At 30.8% G+C, this 15,658-nt stretch overlaps 1 protein-coding gene and 1 long non-coding RNA gene across 9 annotated transcripts in view; both read left to right on the forward strand.

The window, feature by feature from the left end:
* Positions 1–15,658, forward strand: part of LOC139502896 (E3 ubiquitin-protein ligase Rnf220-like) — a 54,579-nt gene that overhangs the window by 13,981 nt on the left and 24,940 nt on the right. The window lies entirely within an intron of this gene.
* Positions 102–11,796, forward strand: LOC139502945 (uncharacterized). 2 transcript variants are annotated; one of them, XR_011658981.1, is made up of 5 exons: positions 102–268; positions 3,993–4,074; positions 6,130–6,312; positions 11,040–11,147; positions 11,589–11,796. It is a non-coding gene; the product is annotated as an uncharacterized lncRNA (long non-coding RNA). The 2 variants fall into 2 exon arrangements; XR_011658980.1 differs by lacking the exon at positions 102–268 and adding an exon at positions 2,519–2,576.

The following is a 15,658-nucleotide window of genomic DNA, read 5'->3' on the forward strand; positions in this document are numbered from 1 at the left end:
TAACTCTCAATCATATACGTAAATGATCGTAAAGTGTATTCTCGAAAGCTTGACAAATGGAATACGAAAACCCGAAAAAATCACCGTTGCCGTTTTTTACACTATGACGCAACTCCATCCATGGACGCTCGTCGGCTGCTGGCTGAATTCATGTTTTACAGTTAAAAAGAATGGAAAGATGTATACTAGTCTGATAGATAATACGAGGACCTCTGGTTTTTCAAAACTGTTGGATCAACAAGTTATTATAAACAGATAAATTGAAATGGTTTGCTTGTCGATTAACTTGAAGAAACCGGGTTTTAAACAAGAAAGTTGTGTGTCTTTTTGATGGGTTACACTAATGTCCTGACAATGTCCTGACAATGTCCTGACAAAGTCCTGACAGAAATGTAAATGCTTAATACTTTTTTGTTATTGGAAGGATTTACTTGAAATTTGGAATCAAGCAAGATGAGAACTTATATTTAATAAATAAAATAAAAAAATAAAAAAAATAAAAATTTAAGACTTAGAAAACTTGACCTGACCAACTTGACTTCGAAAATACTATTGTCCTGACCGATATGAAACGGCTAAACAATAATTTATTATTGACAGGATAGACTTCAAATTCGATACCAAGGAAGATTAAATCATTTCTTACAAAAATATAAGAAAAAAAATTAAAAAAATAATTTTAAGAGTTAGAAAAGGTCAACCACGTCCAACCGTGACTAATGTCCTGACCGATATAAAACTGGTAATTTATTTCTTAAATTCCGTCGGATTGACTTCAAATTTGACACAAGACAAGAAAGTAACATTGAGTAAATACTTATTTGAAAAGAATTGGGGGAAAAATACTTAAAGGGTAAGAAAACTTGACCTGACGAACATCGACTTTGTTGTGAGTAAATGTCCTGACCGATATGAAAGTGCTAATACATTATTAGTTCTTACCTTATATTGTTATTGAATTTATTTATTTCCTATCCATAAAATACAACATCCAAAGCAAATAAATTTTGTTAAATGAAAAGATAGGGGAAATATGAGTTGCTGAGTGACTGTGAGTATTGTTTACCCCTTTGTTTCACAAATCTACTTCTTAATTTGATTAATAACTCAGAGTGAATAATGAAACTAATTATTGAATTAATAAACTCAATTAAAAATTATAAAAATGTATTGTGATTAGCTACCTATTGATTTTAATAAATAAGTAAATTGAAAGTTTTTTTTTCTTTCTTGGTGCAATAACTCAGTTAAAAAAAATGTATTAAAATAAAGGCAAAGGAAGGTGACAATAATCAATAGAATTAAAACACACCTATATTAATTACTATAATCACAATTTGGAATGTTTTCTTTACAATCAATAAGTTATTTTTTGTTTTATCTAGTTATTGAGTGATTATACATGTCATATAAAAGCAGGAAATGGGCTTCGTTTTGTTTGAAAAGGATGTGTATACAAGCATATACATTAATATTATATTGGAATCACAAAGAAATACAATAAATTAACACACAAGTTCAAGTTCATAATTAATTAATTGGATTAACAAATAGGTGATTAATCTTATCATCACAAGCCCCTAATCAGATTAACTAATAGAGCAACTTAAGAGAATGTTAACATGAATAAACAATACTCACATTCAGCAACTGGAACTGGGCCTAACATTTTTCTTTCATTCATTTTAACTGTATCTTTCGTGTTCAATGTTGTTTTTAATATTATTGTGATCGGATATTTTAATTTCACTAATTTAAGGTAAGAGGTTAACATGTTAGAAAATTTATCAAGTCCTACAGTGGTCAGGTCAATATTATTTACCCTTGCAATAATTGTTAACTTTTTTCTTTTAGTCATTTAAAAATTTAATAAGATAATGATAGTTTTCAAACTTAAAGACATTTATTCAAGTAATTAACATAGTCATTCTATTTTTTAAAGATACATGCCTTTTTTCGGTGAATAGCCTATGTTGGTCAGGTCAAGTTTTTTGGTCTTTTCAACATTTTTTTTCTTTTTATTTCTTTTGATTTCTTTGTTAAATGTTGCAAACTTCTTAACTACTCAATTTGAATTCATTCATTACAATAACAAAATAGATAGAATCATTTTTATATCGATCCGGACATGAGTCACGGCAAAGGTGTAGTTGGTCAGGTCAACTTTTCTAACTCTTAAAATTATTTTTTTTTTCTCTTTTTTTTCTGATATTTTTGTAATAAATGATTTAATCTTCCTTGGTATCGAATTTGAAGTCTATCCTGTCAATAATAAATTATTTTTTAGCCGTTTCATATCGGTCAGGACAATAGTATTTTCGAAGTCAAGTTGGTCAGGTCAAGTTTTCTAAGTCTTAAATTATTTTTTTTTTATTTTTTTAATTTTATTTGTTAAATACAAGTTCTCATCTTGCTTGATTCCAAATTTCAAGTAAATCCTTCCAATAACAAAAAAGTATTAAGCATTTACATTTCTGTCAGGACTTTGTCAGGACATTGTCAGGACATTAGTGTAACCCCTTTTTGATGGATTATTTACATACCCGCTATTTTGTACTTGGAAAGCGCACCGAAAGGTAAATATTATCATGCAAATATTTAAGAAGATGCTAGTGGTATACTTTTCACGAAAAAAACATTTGAATTTATAAATTTCATCGCATGCAAACCCGAAAATCAGTCTGACAAACATGACAAAGATCAGAAGATTGGCAAGAACGGACGCAAGTCAACTCGACCCACTGCCAAAACGGCCTACTTTTTTAACAACACGTCTCCCTTTCTAAAAATGTCCCACTCTTGTTAAGGGAGCTACCATGTGAGTTTTATTGGAGGTGGGGGGGGGGGGGGGGTCACCATGTCACAGGCACTTGTCTCAGAAAAAAAATTCCCTATATACCTTAATATAATACATATTTAATACATATATATAGGAATTTTTTTTCTGAGACAAGTGCCTGTGTGGGAGGTGCTTGGATGTTATTTGAAAAATATGCGGAACTGGAGTTCTGTCAACTTTTAAAAAAAAATGCAGGATAACATTTTTATCGTAGCCCCCACCCCATAAAAGTCAAGTGGTGGCTTCCTTACCAACTCGTCCTGCTTTAAAAAAAAAATTGCCCTACTTTATATAAAAATGGTTAAAATATTTTAATCTGTAAAATATACTCCTGCAAAGAATGGCCTTGCCCAACTTGCATGACTTGGGTAAAATCCAAATGAATATAATTAATATTTAATTTATATAAAAAATTAAAGTCTGCAAATTTGCCCTTATTTACATAAATTTGTACTTATCTAGACTACCTAGTTCAAATAATTATGACTTCTTGAAAGGCTATTACATTTTTTTTATTTGACGCCTTACTGTACGCCTTACTGTACATTAGAGTAAAGCGTCCAAAAAATAATATTATAATAGCCTTTCAAGACGTCATAATAATTTGGACTACTAGACTACCCAGAAATTAGAAAACACTGATATAAAAATTTAATATACATAAAATTGATAATGGAAATGGGGAATGTGTCAAAGAGACAACAACCCGACCATAAAGCAGACAACAGCAGAAGGTCACCAACATGTCTTCAATGCAGCAAGAAATTCCGGAGGCGTCCATCAGCTGGCCCCTAAACAAATATATATACTAGTTCAGTGATAATGAACGCCATACTAAACATGCTAAACTCCAAATTGTACACAAGAAACTAAAATTAAAAATAGTACAAGACTAACAAAGGCCAGAGGATCCTGACTTGGGACAGGCGCAAAATCCAAGCGGGGTTAAACATGTTTATGAGATCTTAACCCTCCCCCTATACATGTACCTCTAGCCAATGCAGATGTATGATATCTATTGATTTAAATTGATGTGTCATTTCTGAAACCATGATCATGATGATTGTGGATTCATATTTATTATTAAATTATTATGTACATGTAATTTATGTATTTATTTAGTGTATCATAATCTATTTGAACTTTTTTTTAGCTTACTCAAAATCAAGCTGTTTGGGCCTCCTCTTGTACATGGGAAGTGGACTCCTTGAGAAGGTGAAAGGTCTGCTTTACATGTACGTAATGTTAATATAAAAATACAAAAAATGTGGTGATCATGGTGATAGTGAATGAGAAAATAGAGGAATTTTTAAAAGTGTAAATTCACTTTTTTCCACTTATAAATCTGTCATATTGTAATTATGATAATAATGTTTAAATTACATAATTAGGGAGCTACCATTTGATTTTTAGGGGGGGGGGGGGCTAGGATGAAAAATTTTGTCCTGCATTTTTTTTCAGTTGTAATTTCTGTCCTGCCTTTTTATTTTTCACTCTATTCGGTCCTGCCTTTTTTTATTCATGTTATTAGTTTATTCCGACTTTTTTTTACCTAAATTGTCATCCTGCATTTTTTTTGCAAAGTGTCTCATCCTGCCTTTATTTTACACTCAAAACTCCTGTCCTGCCTATTTTTTTCAAATTTCATCCTAGCCCCCCCCCCCCCCCATAAAAATCAAATGGTAGCTCCCTTATTTTCAAAATAAAATATTGTTTAGGTTGCTATAAACAGTTTCGTATAAAAACTAGGGGTTATTCCCCAACTAAAAATAAACATGGAGGGAAGTCCCTTTTTATCAACATAATTGGTGAAAAAGTATCATGTTTTTTGTATTTGGTTGTAAAGATATATTAATTAACTTCAATTAACCCTTTCACCGATTGCTGCCCAGAGAGAAGCTACTCTGAGACGATGGCTTCCCTGGCTACTATTACTCAAGTGGGAGATCTTCACAATAAATGTCAATAAAAACTTGTTTGTAGTTATTTGTGTATTTATTGCATTCACTAACACCATGTTCACAATTTTTTTCATGTTCTGATAATTTTTTATTCATAAAATATTCTAATTTTCAAATTTTCTGCATTATCTAGGTGAAATTCTCAAAATTCTGCTCTTTGACCCCAAATCGTAATTTTTAAACCCAAAACGGCAAAATTTTGAAAATTTTTATGAGGTTGTACAAATTCCTCACACTGAACGATGTCCATTCCAAGTGTTTTGTACATAAAACAACATTTTACGTCAAAAAAGTATACTAGTTTGGCTTCAATTCTTCCATATTCTTTCAAAAAAAATGTTCCCTCATTTCAAATTCTCGTAAATTCCATAAATTCGGTCTGATTTTGACACGGTTTTCAACAAACGGGAGCGCCATGTTTATACTTTCATCCGGGTATTCATTAAAGAAAGGGTTAAAGCAGGTTGAATGATTAAAATAATTTAAAAAATTAGATTAAATATACATGTTTTGAGGGGAGACAACACTGTAAACAGTGAAAATTGAAAACATATTTGCAGACACTGTAGCTCTTTATGGAGCAGGCGAAAGTACCCTGAAGCATGAATTTTTTGAAAGACCAGGTAAAAATCTATGAAATTCATACAACTTTGATTATGAAAAATGTGCAGGTATCATGTCTTCAGGGGTGTGCACATGACCTGATTTCAGGTTTTTGTCAAGCCTGCAACTTTTGATTGCACCCTTAAACAAAACTCTCCACCAGAAATCAAGTGACATCGAAGTTAACTGTTAACATGTACAACAATAGGTCACTTTACATCCTTCAACAATGACTATGAGCAAAGCCAATACTGCATATTCAGTTTTTAAGGACCCTATATGAGAATCACAAATTTGTAAATCAATTCAAACAAGAAAACTAAGAGACTGATTTATACAATGTAAAATATAAAAAACAGAACAAAAAAAAATATGATAAACAGCAAGATAAGACAAATTGAACCACTAAATTACACTTATTTAGTTAGAAATATGTGTCGGATGACCCCTCTTGCTAACTAACATGCCAACATGACTAAAAATAGAACATAGGGGTAAAATGCAGTTTTTGGCTTATACATGTATCTCTGAAAGCAGAAACTAAAGCATTCAGAGCAAATTTGACCTGGAGTTAAAATGTTTACCAGGTTAAGAAGAGCTATCCTTTTTTTTCAGGGAAAGTTTGTTGGTCTAGTTTAAAAGATCAAAACTAAGCCAATTTTGCAATATTAAATGCAATTTTGGCAGATATTATAACTTCATTTCATTAAACATTATTTCTTTTAGCATTTTCAAAGAATGTACAAGTACAAGTACTTTGAGAAGTAGGAGAAGATAAGCAACAGAACAGAATTCGTTTGGGTCATTGCTGTCTAGATTATATAGTGGATTCATAGATTGTCATTATATTGATTTATGTGCATATGAGCACAGAGGAGCAGTAGTCAATGAATAATTTTGTGATGAGAGGTATGTTTATATTAAAATGATGCCTAGTTTATTTGATAATTTTGCTCTCTTGTCAAACTCGGTAAATCATGGACATGTAGTTTCCAAGATTTATTTTAAAATTTGAGGTCATAGAGTTCCAAGTTTTGATTCTTGTTGTGGGCAAGTTTGAAAATTATCCATGTTAACAGTTAGAAGTGACAAATTATTTTTTTTACAAAACCATAAACAATTTAACTAAGATTTAACCCTTTCCTCCATGGAATTTTTTTTTACAAACTTGATTCGCATAGGATTTTTTCAATAAAAAAAAATCATCAGGTTTAAAGTATTAATGCATTGTAAAAACGAACATTTCATCAATGAAATTCATCATATTGGATACAATTTTTTTAAAGTCTTTTTTAATATGCAGACATTTTGTAGTCAATGCGTTTCAACTGAGGTACTACACAGGCGTCAAAAGGCGTCATTATGGAGTAAAGGGGTGGGGTCAAAAAGCGTCATTATGGAGGAAACGGTTAACCTCAAACTAATTAAAACAGAAAATGTTTTACTTCTAATCTATAGCGTTATGCCCTTTATATACACAGAAAAAAGTCCCATAAATTATGATAAAATCTAACTTGAGGAAAACTCAAAAGTGGCATTTTATATTTCCTTTGGAAATTAACATTGGAAGGGGAGATAACTCCGCAAAAATGAGTCCTTTTTTGGTCAGTTTTTGGTTGATTTTCTTGAAATTTATGTAAAGGCTTAAGCACGATACTTTTATGGAGTTTATATAAGTTTGTATTTGACTAAATTATATAATCATGATAATCTCCTGCTCATGAAATGTACAAAACCGAAGTGTTACAGGTATTATTTTTTTTTGGTGCATTTTTCATTAAAGAAATTGCAAATTTGAAGCTTTGAGACCATTTTGAAAAAATAATGTGAATATTTGGTATTGTTTATATCTGTATATTATATTCTTTCAGCATCTTACTTGTCTAAAGAAACTTTAAACCACAAAATGAAGAATACGTGCTTAATTATTTTTATCAAATTTGAGATTCTTAATTACCTTGACACCAAGCAATAGGTATGGGCTTTGCTCATTGTTGAAGGCCATACAGTGTCCTATAGTTGTTAATGTCTGTGTCATTTTGGTCTTTTGTGGATAGTTGTCTCATTGGCAATCATACCACATCTTCTTTTTTATAATAACTTATGGTAAAGTGATTAATATTGTGCAATTGTAGTTATAATATAGGGATATTGCATGAATATTGTCATGAGTAAAATTTATATTGCACGAGCTTTGAGTGCAATTTTTGTTCTACAAGGGACAATATTTCCCAATATTCATGCAATAATTTTGAAGATGTATTGCACTGGTGCAATATTATAGGGTTATTGCATGAATATAATGAATATTAGGGAATATTGTCCCGAGTTGAATTTTATATTGCATAAGCTTGCGAGTGCAATATATGTTCTACGAGGGACAATATACACCATTATTCATGCAATAACCCTTTTATTGTATAGCAATATAATATTTGAAAGTAAAAATTGGTTTAAACTAAGAGTTTGTCATTGATAACGTCATGATTTTTTGAAGATTTTTGCACTAGTCATTGTAGTGCAATATTATCAGATTATTACATGGCATTTTTCATATCGCATGTATTATCAGCCCTAGGTTCAATATCAGCCCATGAGCCGCATGGCTGATAATACATGCGATATGAAAAATGACATGTTATGGTCTTTTTATCATATGCTTCAACAGTAGAGAAAAATAACAGATTTATATATTGATCCTTCTACGTGGTTCCCGAAAAGATCTTGAAAGAGTAAAAAGTTCACGGACGTCGGACCCAAAATTTGATACATTCAATAAGAAATCTTTCTATCATATGCCTCAACAGAGAGAAAAAAAACCCAACATTTTAATATGGACGAATGGACAAAAAAATAATTCAACAATATACATGATGAAAATTGTTTGGAAAAGTCAACTTTTTTTAAAGTAACTTTCTAAATTATGTTTCAGAAAAACTTAAAAAATGCATTTATTTAATATTTTTTTTTAATTTAATTTAATTATTTTACACAATATACTTTCCAGTATTCATATAATTGTTTTGTACACTACTTTGTAATGTTTTTCACTGAAAACGTAGCATTAAGGTGTATTTTCCGGAATTTGCTGAGTATCACCAGAATGCCATGTGATAACGTTACGGAAAGGCATGTGATAACAATCGAAGCATGTGATAAACTTTTCATATCAGCCCGCTAAGCACCAATTCGAAAAATATAGAAAATACTTTAATTTAATGCTATTATCATACGGTAAAAATCATATGTTATTAAGTCTAAGTATATGATAATAGAATTTATTGCACGCTAACTTTTAGTTATTTTCTGTGGGAAATATTATATTGCTATGCAATAATAGAATTTATTGCACACTAACTTTTGGTTACTTTCTGTAGGAAATATTATATTGCTACATGTATGCAAAAATTCTTATAATTAGTGCTTCACTTAAATGTTGACAAGTTTCTTAGTCCTTGATACAGGTCCTAATTTGGATTGTAAATAAATATTTGACATATTATATGTTTCTGAATAAATGTAGTCAAAGAACTTGAAATTGGTTACACAGCTACTTTTGCATCTATGTACTATTTCTGAACCAAAAAATATGTAGTACTGTAGCTTCGGAGGCGACGGCATCAATAATGTATTAGTTTGTGATTAGGTCTAGTTTATGGTGAACCACATGTGATAGGATAATCATATTTGGTATGCAGTTGTATAAGCATTGGCACATCTCATTTCCATGGAGATTATTTGGCCCTGCCTTCTCAGTCATGGTCTATTGACTTCGAAACTTTTGCTCATACATGTATTAGTTTGTGATTAGGTCAGTTTATGGGGAACCACAAGTGGTAAGTCAATGATATTTGGTATGCAGTTGTATAAGCATTGGTATATCTCATTTCCATGGAGAGAATTTGGCTCCGCCCCCTTAGTCATGGTCTATTGACTTTGAAATTTTTTCTAAGTTATCATGTATTAGTTTGTGATTAGGTCAGTTCAAGGGGAACCATTAGTGGTTGGGCAATGTTAATTGGTATTCAGTTGTATAAGCATTGGCACATCTCATTTCCATGGAGAATATTTGGCCTCGCCCCCTCAGTCACAGTCTAATGACTTTGAAACTTATCTTAGTTTACATGTATTAGTTTGTGATTAGATCAGTTTAAGATAAACTGCTTATGTTTAGTCAATAATATATGGTATGCTAATTTATTGGCATTTGCAAGTATTGTTTCCATGGAGATTATATAGCCCCACCCCCTCATCATGGTTCATTGACTGAAACTTTTACATAGTTTACACATTAATGTTTGTAATTAGGTTTGGGAACGACTTATACATGTACCGTACCTAAATGTTACAATAATTTTTAAGTAAAGAAAGTTATGATACTAAATATCAAAAGTAAATGTCCAGTACTACAGATTTTAAATACAGAAACATTACCTATGCAAAAGTAGCAGTTTATATGAATTCAAGAATTGAATCTACATGTATATTCAATTAAAGATTTCTTGCTGTTGTGCAATACACTGGGCTGTTGCGCAATAATTGGTTAATCTGTTGTCAGACTGCAAACAAACAATAATTTCTCAATGTCACATGTATATCAGAAATTTATAAAAAGAAAACTAAAAGGAGGTTTTCTTAATAGCTATAAATCGGTCATCAAAGTTTACATGGTTTAACGAAATTTTAAGGATACATGTATTTCCAAAAACTTGAAAGTCACCCCTTTTCTTATGACATGTATGAAGAAAATCTTATAACTCAGAAACTGACAAACTTAAATTTATAAAAATCAAATGGGAGCTTACAACAAAAAAATATGAACAATTTAACTAAGTTTCATGATATTCAGCATTTTTATGTCCCACTCAACGAAGTTTTGGGGGTATAATGTTTTTTGACCTGTCTGTCTGACGTCAAGTCCTGTTTCTTGTCATCACAACTGTTCTCAAACCACACAACAGAATTTCATGAAATCTTTTTAGATAATAAGGACATACAATGTAGATGTGCATATCGACAGGAAATTAAGATTCAATTTTATTTTTTTAGGAGTTAAGCCCCTTTGAACTTATTTGCTTTAAGTTTAATGTACTACTTCAACAGTTTGTTATTGCAACTCTCCTGAATCCACACAACAGAATTTCATGAAACTTTGTAGATAATAAGGACATACTATGTAGATGTGCATATCAACAGGAAATTACAATTCATTTTTTTTTTCTAGGAGTTATGCCCCTTTGAACTTATTTGCTTTATTACTACTTCAACAGTTTGTCATTGCAACTTCTCTGAAACCACACAACAGAATTTCATGAAACTTAGTAGATAATCATGATAATAAGGACATACTATGTAGATGTGCATATTGACAGGAAATTATGATTCAATTGAAGTTTATCAATTGCCAAGGTACATTGAAAGGTTGTTCTTCTATTAAAATCTGCACATGCATGTATATAGGATTTTTTTATAAGCTTAAACTTGATCTTCTTTCTGTTGTTAGCTTACCATTTGTTTCAATTTACTTAAAAGTAAAAGTATATAGGAAAGGTATAAATTAGTGAGCATCGGTTCATACTACATATAGTTTTTGTCTGGACTTCTTGATTAATTTATATATATATATACAATTTTAGCTTGTTACCAAATGAAAGGAAAGGACATTATTGGCAAGGATTGATATTACTGGTGAACATGTATGTCATGTAGGTGTGACTGCCCTGCAAAACAGACCTGATATCAAAGTAAGTTCATCTGTAGAATTGCAGTTAATTTAAATAATTTTATGTTATCTACCTAAAACTGTTTCAAGTTTAATTGTACATGTACAGTGTTGCTTATTTTTCTCACTTTCTGATTCAATGCATGCATTAAGCCTTACTCTGCTCGACTCCTTCTGCTCCATACACACACACTTGAGATGTCAGAAATTCAGACTATCATAGCATTTACATTACAAACTTACCTAGTCAGACTGGCCAATATTATGTTTTGATAAGTTAACGTTGTTATTTAGAAAACATAAAATATTTGCCACTGGACATTCAAATAAGCATAAAAAAAAAACGACCAGTTAATGATTTTGCATTAACCATGTTAACAGAATGAATTTGCAAACATATAACAATTAGCTTATGTAATTCATGGAAGTTAGATTTATATTCTTTATGAATATTTTATTTCAGTTACCATCACAGTGAACATGGTGAAGAATAACCAATACCATGAATACAGGACACAGAAGACTACCTCACAAACTTGGGAATTTTACAAAAAAATAGAACTTTTAAATTTACAAAGAAGACATTTATTTTGACATTCATAGACTTGGAAAGTAGAGAAATTATAATGTGAATATAAATCCTTGGAAATAAAATTTTGAACTTTGAAGAAGATTGAAGATTATGTTTGTTCTAAGAAAGTTTGAAGAAAAAGGATACATTCAAAACTGTAAAAAGGAAACATTACAGTATTCTCAATTTATACTCTTGAGATCAATTACTCTTGATATATAATTAAAAGGACTTATAAAAGTAAGGACATTTGGTTGAATTGCCAATGAGAAAAATATCCACCAGAGTTCACATGATGTGATAGTGAGCTATTATAGGTATCCATATGTCCTCCAACAATGAAAAAAATGAACTATATAGTGTGTTGTGAAAGGGTTTGGACATGACAAATAGAGAAAACTAAGAGCCTTATTTTATCAAGTTAATACATGAAAGCAAAATATGAACCAAAGACCACCACTGAAATACTTCTGATTATTGTTGATTTACTCTTGAAATATCATGTAAAATGTTTAAAAAGATATCATCAATATTCAACTTGTTAAACAACAAGTCACTGTATGACAGAAAGTTCTTTGACAAAATCCTTGTATGTGTATTGCATCAGAATATTTTTTTTAGATAGAACACTAGGAGACTATATACATGATATAAGGAAATGCAAATAAAAAGTATCATCACCTTAAAAAAAAGTATAGCATTTTATCATAGACAGTTCCATCAAAAGTTTCAGCAATACAATGCAACTGTTGCATAAAAATCAAACTATACTATACACTATAATAAGTGTGTTATATATACTACAATAAGTGTGTTATATACTATAATATATATATATTATAATGCATAATTATAATAGACGTTATACGTCCGTGGTACAAAACATCCGTATTACGTCCGTGGTACTAAACGTCCGTAATACGGACGTGGTACTAAATATCCGTATTACGGATGTTTTACGGACGTTTTACGGATGGGAAGCAACGGACGTTTTACGTCCGTGGTACTATTCGTCCGTAGACGTGCCGTATAATACGGACGTTTTACGGATTTTTTACGGACGTAAAACGTCCGTAGCTATTTTACCTGTGTATATTTTCCTAAAGCACCAAAAAATGATAGAAAGTCAAAACCAAAAATAAGACTTCCGGAGAATGTCATTTGATTTTGTAATAGAAATTTTTGACAGAAAGATCACTTGTTATTCAAATTTTGAGTTCTGGGCCTACACATAACATAAATGGATACTTTTTCTTAGCAGTTTTCTTTTTACTTTCTTCTAACAAGTATTCATTAAAAAAAAAAACTAAAAAAAATATTAAGACTTGATTATTTTTTTTTAAACTTGAATACCAATTATACATCTATGGCATTAAAGACATCTTGAAATGATTTTCCCAAATCAAGACATTCCATTTATTATTAAATAATATCTAATTAATTGAAATCAAAAGAATGGACTAATTTTTTTTAAACAGAAGTAAAAAAGTGAGGGTTACACATATATATATAATAGTTTAAGGCATTATAAAGGGATGATATATATATCAAATGATTTGATTTTCAGTAGTTACTTATAACACTATTATAATATCTTTCTTTGATCTCTATAGAGTCTATAAACAGCTATAAAACTGTCCATATTGGTTTTAAATTGACAAATTTTTGTTTTTCCAATAGTACAATATATTTAATTAGCTCACAGGTGTTTAATTTTGTGGCAGGGAAATTGGATTATAGGTTCTTATTGAGTAAATCTGTCAATGATGAATAGTTTTATAAACTTAGATATCACCTTTTTGGTCTATCTAAATGTTATTCCATATTGAACCTTATTGTTAACAATTCCTTTGATCAAGATTGTCAGAAGTAACAAGAAGGTGAAAATTCGTTGTTTAATTTAGAAATGAGGAGGTTGTATAGAGGAAACAGAAGATCATGCTTAACTTAAAGTCAACATAGAAATCCTGCCTTATCACCAAACACACTAGTCCAAAATCAATTAGAAAACCAAATATCTTTTTAGGTAATTTCTGTCAAACAATATTTGTATTGTAAAATAAATGGGATAAATAAGAGGCTATAAGAAAGTGAGTGAAATCAATTATACCACTCGGAACTTTAAATTGATCCGACCCATGTTATTGCGGGAAGATAATGCTTGAGTCAATAAAATCATCAAATCTATGGATAATGTAAAGAAGTTGGGCCAATTTTACCACTACTATAGACTAAGGCTACTTCTTTGTAACAAGGTAAACAAGTACAGACTCAAATGAACAAAGTTTTTTGATAACTCCTGGATTTGGCCGGTCACTTCTGTTCTTGGTCTGTCTGAAAACCATTTTGGTGTTTGTACTTCTTTATATCAGGGAAAATCTGCATAGGCTGAATAAAAGAAGTGGGAATTGTTTTCAGACTCAATTCATTTCTTGTTAGAAAAACAGATCATTCTTGCACATGTTGGTGTATGGTTTTCAGTGTAAACACTGAACACATCTGCGTAAATATGTAATTATAGAGTGTCAGATTCAGGATAAAAAAGTTTGAGTAATAAATTTTAATAGACATAATTTAAAAAAACTTTGGCAGTACAATTTGTGTCATTTTTTGCTGGCCAGGGGTTAGAATCCAGTCAGAGTCCAGCAAAGATGAATTTGTGTTCAATAGGCCAACTTGATTGTCAGAACTTGTTACATATATACATGTATGTTCTACCAGATTTTATATTGCTACCTAAACTTCTCCTATCTAGCAGTTAAGTGGGCGATTTGACTGTATTTCTGTCCATATCTGACTTATCCTGTTTCTAACAGCAGTCCAAATTTAAAGATTATAAGGATGTTAAGCATATAACTGAACTGTCTATCAGAGTTCACCATTATTTATGCTGTTAGCTATCTAATATATTTGTTTAACAGCATTTTTAAATAATAAGAATTTGAGCATACAGAATTGCTTGTTAACTAGGAAAGCCTGAAAGTCTATTATTATTCGTTTTAAAGACATCTTTTTATTCATAATGTGGTTACGGAGACCTATAGTTGTTTATGTCTGTGTCATTTTGGTCTCTTGTGGACAGTTGTCTCATTGGCAATCATACCACATCTTCTATTTTATATTAGATACAGGTCAATGTTCCATACATTTAAAATAAACAGCATCAAATTATAATCAATCTATGACTTGGACTGGCTGCTGAAAATACAGCCTTCTATACTCAAAATAAGTATATATCTACTGCAGCTTTGAAGAAATAGGCCTCTAAACTCAATGTTAACATGTCTACTGTGAAGGAGCAGTTTCTAAGTCATAGGCATCTACATGTTTAACCTAGGCATTTGTTATGTTGCTAAATGTGGATGAGTAGTTTTGAAGGTAAAAGCTTCTGTTCTAACAAAAAAAAGATCCACAGCTTTCAAGGAAATGGCATGTACAGTATATGCTCAAATTCAGTATTTCATCATTCTTTTTGTAACACTCCTCTATACTGAAAATAAGTAAACTTTTTTGTATACTGCTACATTTAAAAAATATTCTAAAAATTGTAGGCATAATTTATTTTTTTGTATATCCAGTACAATGTTGCTATCATATCCTTTAACTCGGCATGCTAGCTCCAGAACCAATACTGGACCTTATCTATCTGCAGGGTACATAGATAACCTATACTTTAATAAAGTCCTCTAAATCTTCATGTTATTTTTTCAACACACCTGCAGGTCTTAAACATATTTAGAAGAAAAATTCTTGTTGATTCATGCAAATCCCTGGATTAGTTAAGTAGTCTGAAAGGGTGCAACCAATAGTACTAATGACTCGTCGTAAGCCATCATCAAACATTACAAAAATACCCATTTATTTCACAAAAATTCACAAACCTGAGTAGAACTATTCTCTGTTTGATTATGGATCTATGATTGGTATTTTGTGAAATTTTTCCGTCTGTAGTGCTAAGTGCT

Source organism: Mytilus edulis, chromosome 1 (assembly GCF_963676685.1).
Source record: "Mytilus edulis chromosome 1, xbMytEdul2.2, whole genome shotgun sequence".
Lineage (NCBI taxonomy): Eukaryota > Metazoa > Mollusca > Bivalvia > Mytilida > Mytilidae > Mytilus > Mytilus edulis.